At 35.0% G+C, this 8,105-nt stretch overlaps 1 pseudogene; it reads right to left on the reverse strand.

Annotated features, from left to right (window-relative positions):
- Nucleotides 1-3,387: 3,387 nt before the first annotated feature.
- LOC103597254 lies at nt 3,388-5,747 on the reverse strand (annotated as a pseudogene).
- Nucleotides 5,748-8,105: the final 2,358 nt, after the last annotated feature.

Below are 8,105 nucleotides of genomic sequence, written 5' to 3' on the forward strand. Positions count from 1 at the left end.
AAGGAATGGAAATCATCAAGTCGAAGGTATACCTGTTCCCCAATGTTCATTGCAACACTCTTCACAATAGCCAAGAGCTGGAATCAGCCCAAATTTCCATCATCGGATGAGTGGATATGGAAAATGTGTTACATCTACACAATGGAATACTACTCAGCTATAAAAACAAATGAAGTACTGCCATTTGCAACAACATGGATGGACCTTGAAAGAATAATATTAAGTGAAAGGCAGAGAAAAAGAAATACCACATGTTCTCACTTATTTGTGGGAGCTAAAAATAAATTAATTAATTCACTCACATACATACACACACACACACAAACAAACAAACAAACAAAACCGGGGTGGGGAGAGGAAGATATAACAACTACATTTTTTTTGAAGTTCTTACAACAAGCAAATGGAAAGGACATGCTTGGGTGGGAGTGGGGAGAGGGAGGAGGGAGGGAGGTTTTGGTGATGGGAGATAATGATCAACTACATTGTATATTGACAAAATAAAAAGTAAAAAAAAAATAAATAAAGTTTTTGATTTTGATGAAATATAAATTATCATTTTTCCACATCCTATTTTTAAAAAACATTTCCTACCACCAATGTCCTTAAAATTTCATTTCTCTATGAAAAACTTATAGTTTTATTTGGTAAGTAATGTTTGAGATTATTTTTTGCTACGAATATACAACTGTTCCAGCAACTTTTATTGTCTCTGCAAATACTTAGGCCTTTTTAATTTCTACGAGCAATACTTTGTGTTTTTTAGTGCACACCTCATGCAAATATTTTTAAATATATTACTAAGTATTTTATAGATTTAGATATTATTGTAAATAGTATTATTAAATTTTAAATTTCCATTTCTGATTACTCACTGACATTATATAGAAATAAGTCGATTTTGTATATTGAACCTCACCTTCTAGTTCTAATATTTTTGTTTTGTAGATTTTATTTTGTAGAAATTTCTCCATGTACAGTTGTGTCAAATAAAGATAAAGACAGTTTAGTTCTTTATTTCTAATGGCATTTTTTTCCTGCCATTTGCAATGGCCAGGATCTCTAACACAATGTTGAATATAAATGGTAATGGCAGACCTTTTTCTTGCTCCTTATCTTAGGTAGAATGTGTCCGGTGTTTTGCCATTAAATGTGATGCTAGCTATAGTTTTTCACATATGTGCTATGTTAGTTTAAATAAGTTTACTTCTATTTCTAGACTGCTGAGGGTTTTTGTAATGAATAAATGTTAATACTTTCAAAGCTTTTCTGAATAATTTGAAATAATATAATAATTTTATGTTTTTAATATGCTTATATGCTGATTTTCTTTGATTAAATCTTTAAAACTAAAACAAACCTGCATTCTATGAATTAACTCAACTTGGTTACGATGTATTGTCCTTTATATGTATTGATTAATTCAAACTGCAAGTATTTTGTTAAGAATTTGCATTCATGTTCACGACTGGCCTGTGGTTTTCATTGATGTCTTTTTTTTCTTTTGCTATATGATAATCACAGTCGTAGAATGAGCTGGGAAGTGTCACCTCTCCTATATTCTGGTCGACTTTATATTAAATGTATGTTATTTGTTTTTTTAAATGTTTAGCTCATATATTTTACAATTCAAGTCATCTGGACCTTGAATTTACTTTCTGAGAAGGTTTTTACCACAAAATCAAAATTTTAAATATATGTGCTGCTATTTTATTTATTTCTTCTCAGTGAGCATTAGCATTTTTGATCTTTTAAGGAATTGTCTATTTTATCTATTTTGGGAAATTTATTGACATAAAATAACATTTCCTTATTTTTCTTTTAATGTCTTTATATCTATATTGATATTCACTTTTTTCTGTTAGTGGTAATATGCACCTTTCCTCTTTTTTTCTCAAACTGTTTTTTTCCAGACAACTCTAGATAGAAGTTTATCAATTTTATTAATCTTCTCAAAGAATATGCTGTTGCTTTCCTTTATTTTTTCCTAATGCTTTTATGTTTTCCATGTCATTGATTTCTACTTTTATTACTATTTCTTTCTGTTTGCTAACATTAGATTTCGGTTATTTTTTTCTTTGTTAGTTTTTTAAGGTGAATGCTTAGGTAGTTCATTTGATACATTTCTTTTATTTGAATATATGTATTTGATGTTGTAAATTATCTTCTACAAATTTTTTGGCTGTATCCCACAAATTTTCAGATGTTGGGTTTTTATCTTTATTTAGTTCAAAATATTTCTAATTTGCCCTGTGATTTCTGCTTCAACCCATAAGTTATTTAGAGGAGTCTTTAATTTAAAATAAATGGATTTTTTATAGCACACTGTTATTAATTTCTAATTTATTTCCTTGTTGATGGAGAATATATGTCACATGATTTCAATCCTTGTAAATTTATGGAGGCATGTTTTATGACTCCCAATATGGCGTATCTTGGAAAGTGTTGCATTTGCACTTGAAAAGAATGTTTATTCTATTTTTATTTTTAGTGAAAGTTCTATAAAAGTCATATAGGTAAATTTATTTGGTAATATTTGTCAAGTCCATTTTATACATACTGATATTCTGTCTAATATATTTCTATCAATTATTGAGACAGTGATGTTGCAACCTCCAACTATTTCTCTAAATTTGTCCATTTATTTTCAGTTCTATTAGTGTTTACTCTTTTAACATTGAAACAGTTATGAGGTACATAGACATTCAACATTTCTTTATACTCTCTATGAATCGACCCATTTATACTTGTCTTCTTTCTTTAGAAATGTTTTTCTTTATTTCAAAATGACTTATAGGATCTTATCCAGAAAGTCTTAACATTTCTTGTGGGTTATCACTCAGTTTAGTTCCTAGGAACCTAGAGGAGTGATGAAACCTTATTTAATAACTCCCTATTTACAAGATGACTTCTTTTGTGTTCCTAAAACTTCTACTTTGATTCCCAATATATCAACATTTTTTAAAAAAAATATTATCTTTACACTATATAGAAACAATAGTTTAGGGCCAGCCCGGTGGCGCACTGGATAAGTGCGCCGCTTGGGAAGCGCGGCGGCGCTCCCACCCGAGGGTTTGGATCCCACATACAGACCGGTTCCCGCTCACTGGCTGAGCAAGGTGCGGGAGCATCACCGAGGGTTGCAATCCCGTTGCCGGTCCCTGGTCTTGTACGGGGGCAACACTGAGGGTTGCGATCCATTGCCGGACACGGAAAAAGACAAAAGACAAAAAAAAAAAAAAAAGAAACAATAGTTTAAGTCAATTATTTGTTTTGCTGTAATAAGGCCCAGCAAAGTCTTACCACCTCAAACAAACCCACTACTCCTATCTATGCTCAAGAAGCAGTTTGGTTATCAAAGACTTGCTGTCTCTTGTAAGCCTTTCTTCAGTATCCACACACTGTGCACTCATCTCTATTCTCCAAGGAGCACACCATGGCTGCTGGGTTCCTCTCTTTCTCTTCTTCTTTCGATTCCTTGTCCTTATCTTTCAGCTTCTCCTTTTTTAGAGTGAACTGGATCAGATTAGCTGCTGGTTTGTGCTTAAATAACACATTCCAGTCTTCAAACCCTGCTTCCAGCCATAGAAATGCATACTAGTGAGTTTGCCATTGTTAGGCTCAGCAATATGGATGTTCAAAGACTGGCTTTTGATCAATGAATGCACCTCTCTTCGCTGCCATCTTGAGAACAGTTTTCTGAGAGATTTCCCACACAATTTTTTAAAGTTGCTTCAGGTCATCAGGAATTTCTGGTATGCTCTGGGTAGAGCCATGGCATACAATAATCTGGTTTTTCATTTCCTCATTATACAAGCCCTGCTCAGTAAGATCTTTCAATAAGTTTGGACTTACAGTCCTAAATTTTACTGATAAGACTCTGTGAGTATAAATGTTGCTGGTATAAGGTTTAATGGATTCATTCTTCAGGATCCAAGAGTTGAAGCAGTAGGCATGGGAGCAATAAGTGAACTTTTTCTTACACCATACTTTGCAATCTTCTCTTTGAGAAGTTTTCAGTCCCATGGGTCCATGGGAGTAACATTCCACACACCCCTTTGCTTACTGGAGAGCCCTCACAGGTTTCATATGGGCCATGCTCCTTGGCCAGGTCACAGCTGGCTTCCAGGGTTCCATAATCAATAACTTCGAAGATTTACTTATTCAGTAACTGGGCCTTAGGACTCTCAGAATGATATCTCGTCAGGATAAAAGCATCTGCTAGAACTTGTACCCCAGCTCGAATGGGATGATAGCATTTACTTGATAAGCATGCCTCTGGAACAGGGTAGTGGTTTATATCAATAATTTTACTCAAGTTTCAAACAATGACTTTAGTGACTTCAGCCAATTTCTTAAAGTCATAAGTGTGTTCTGATGTAACATTCATATTCAAAGCCAAGAAAGCAAAGTTACAAGCCGCAACCTAATCTTTGCTGGTATACTCTACTATTTCTGTGCACAGATTGCTGTATTTGATCCTTCCCAGGTTCTGCTGGTTGCTCTTCCGATTACAGGAATCTTTGCAGAGTATGTACGGGGTACGTGTCTCTGTCTGAGACTCAATGATGGCAGACCAAAGCTGCTAATCTTTGACAGCTGTGCGGACACAACCCTGTTTCTCATAACTCTCATATAGCTTCACAGATTCCTCTCCCCAAACTTCATCCAGACCAGGACATTCATTTGGGCATATAAAAGACCAGTCCTGATTAGTTTCCACTCATTTCACAAACAGATCTGGAATCCAAAGGACAAAGAAAAGATCCTTGGCATGCTACTTTTCCTTTCCTGTGTTCTTCTTTAAATAAAGGAACTCAAAGATGTCTAAATGCCAAGGCTCCAGGTAAATAGCAAATGCCCCAGGATGCTTGTTTCCACCTGGATCCACATATCAAGCTGTGTTGCTATTTACTTTGAGCCTCAGTACAAAGCCATTGGAATTACCATTAGTCCCAGCAGTGTAGCTGCCAGTAGCCTGAATACAACTCACAGCAACATCAATTCGTCCAGCAGACTTAGAAATCAATGCACAGTGCTTTAGAGTGTCATAAATGCCTTCAATGCTGTCATCTTTCATATTCAGAAGGAAACGGCTGGAAAGTTGTGGGCAGTTGGTACTAGCATTAAGAGAACGGGAGAGGCATGAGTAAACCACTTCTCAGAAAGAAGGCTATATGTTTCGATTGCAGCATCGATGTCTTCTTTGAGAATCCCCACAGACACCCTCATCAACATATGCTGTGGTATTTCAGACACTTTTCCATTGATTTTCAACAAATAGGACCACTCTAGCATCTTAAAGCTAAAGTAATTATAGGAGAAAACTTAGTCATAGATAATGGCAGAATTCAGGTGATCTTTATTGTCCAAAACTATATCCAGTGCTGACTTGTCCACCATGGGAGAGTGTTTGCCATTATGTGGATTTATTTAGTTGTAGACGTGTTCCATCATGTCACTGAACACTTTCTTCAATTCTTTGTGTAAGTTAGAGACAGTAATCCTTACTGCCAGGATGGCATAGTCAGGGTGTTTAGTAGTAGTCAAGGTGGCAGCTGTTTCAGCAGCCAAAGAATCTAGTTCCACCGTGGTGACCCAAATGTATGAGCCTTGGATTACTTTCACGGTGATCTGAGTGGGATCAACAAGGTCCATATTTGAGTCCATAACAAAGCTACTGGATTGAGACATAATTTTGTCAAACATGACTGCTCTTGCCAGCCATCTATCTTGATCACATACATAGCAGCTACTGGCTGTGGTGCTGAAGGATTCAAGATGGCACCACTGGGATTGAGGAGGTGGCAGAGTGCAAAGGTTTGGGTTTCAAGCTCTGCTCAGGCACAGGGACAAGAGTTGGAGCCAGCCAGCACTTTCCTCACCAGAGCTGAGGTGCAAAAACCCAAATCTCCTGGAACCCGCCACCTGCCCCTTTTATACTTTTAAATGTCTTTCTTTATCCCGTGTAAAATTACTTGCCCTGAAATCTGTGTCTCCTGATTTAATGTAGCCACTCCAATGTTCTTTTGAGCACTGTTACCATAGTATGCCTTTTACTGTCTTATGTTTTACCTATTTGTGTCTTATTTAAAATGTATTTATTTAACTGTAGTTGCTTGAGCAACCTCCATACTGTTTTCCATAGTGGTTGTACTGATTTACAATAGCGAAGACATAGAACCAATCTAAATGTCCATCAATGGATGACTGGATAAGGCAAATGTGGTATATATAAACAATGGAATACTGTTCAGCCATAAAATGAATGAAATTCTGCCATTTGTTACAACATGGATGAAGTTAGAGAAAATTATGCTGAGTGAAATAAGCAAAGCAGAGAGGGAAAAATACCACATGTTCTCACTGATACGTGAGTGCTGAGAGAAAGAAGGAAGAAAAGAAAGACCACAGTGGTGTGTCGGACTTGCAGAGGGAGAGAGCAAACTTAGGGATACAAAGTGGATGGGGGAAAGGGGGATGGGGAGGGAGGTCGGGGATAAATGGGTGGGGGACATGGGTTATAATTGCAATTTGTGGTAATGGGCATGCTGCCAGTATGGATCTGGCCATCACATCTCGGGCACGAGTGGTGATGGTCAGTTTTGTAATCCATGAATATTCATAAAAACACAAAAAATAAATAAATAAAATTTATTTTTATTATTATTAGCATGTAATTTGGTCTAAATTATATATTGACTATCTCAACATTTTACTTGGATATATTTTTAATGTAATTTTCAATATCACTGGGTTTAAATTAACCATCTTGCTAAATGTGCTCCATTTGTGCCACTATTCTTTTACACTGCCTTCCTTAGAATTAATTAATTGCATTTTGTTACTCTTATCTATTATTAATTTTACTTCTAGCTGCTTCCTTTTAGATGGTTTTTCTGAAGTATAAAAATATAGTTTTAACTTATCACAGTCTATCTTGAAATCCTATTACACCACTTCATGTATACTATAAGAACATTACCACAGTATATTTTCACTTCTTGCACTCACTTATGTGGTATTTTTCTATATGTGATATTTTGTGTTGTATATATAATAAACTCCCAAAACACAATCTTTTTGCTTAAACAATTCATTATCTTTTAGAGAGATTTAAATATAAGAACAAAAGTTTGATATTTTTTAATGTGTTCACAATTTTCAATGCCATTCATTTCTTTGGTAGATCCAAATTTCCATCCTGTATTATTTTTCTCCTACCTGAGAAAATTTCTTCAATAGTTCTTGTACCATGGGTCTTCTGACCATAAATTCTCTCAACCTACGTATGTCTTAGAATAAGTTAGCATTCATTTTTGAAATATAGAGAAATCTATGTTGATATATTTTCACAGGTATGGAATTATATGTTGATTTTTTTTTAATTCAGAACTTTAAATACATCACTCTATTGTCTACTAGATTGCATTTTATACTTAAAAGAAGTAAACTGCCATTCTTGTATTTATTTTTATATGTACTGTGACTTTTTCCATCTGACTGCTTTTGAGATTTTCTTTATTACTCTTCTTCAGCAATTTGGCATCATTTGTTTTGATGTTCTTTTCTTTATGTTTATTATGCCTGCATTTTTTTGAGTTCTTGATTGCAGAGTTTAGTTTTTATCAAATTTGGAAAGTTTTTGCTATTTTATTTTCAAATATTTATTTTATTTTCTGAAAATGATTCCATTTTCTGAGACTGCTATTAGAAAAATGTTATGCACAGTGAAATTGGCCCACAGCTCATGGGATGCTGTATTTATTTATTTTACAGTCTTCTTTTCTCTGTGTGTTTCCTTTGAAGAGTTTCAATTACTTTATCTTCAAGTTCATAAATCTTTATTTATTTTTTTTCGTTAAAATTTTATTTTGTCAATATACAATGTATTAGATTATTATGGCCCATCACCAACACCTCCCCCCTCCTCCCTCTTTCCCCTCCCACCCAAGAATGTCCTTTCCGTTTGCTTGTTGTAACAACTTCACAAAAGTATAGTTGTTATATCTTCTCGCCCCCCCCCCGCCCGGTTTTTTTGTGAGTATGTGGGTGAATTAATTTGTTTATTTTTAGCTCCCACCAATTAGTGAGAACATGTGGTA

This window comes from Galeopterus variegatus, unplaced genomic scaffold, assembly GCF_000696425.1.
Source record: "Galeopterus variegatus unplaced genomic scaffold, G_variegatus-3.0.2 Scaffold2255, whole genome shotgun sequence".
NCBI classification, from domain to species: Eukaryota; Metazoa; Chordata; class Mammalia; order Dermoptera; family Cynocephalidae; genus Galeopterus; species Galeopterus variegatus.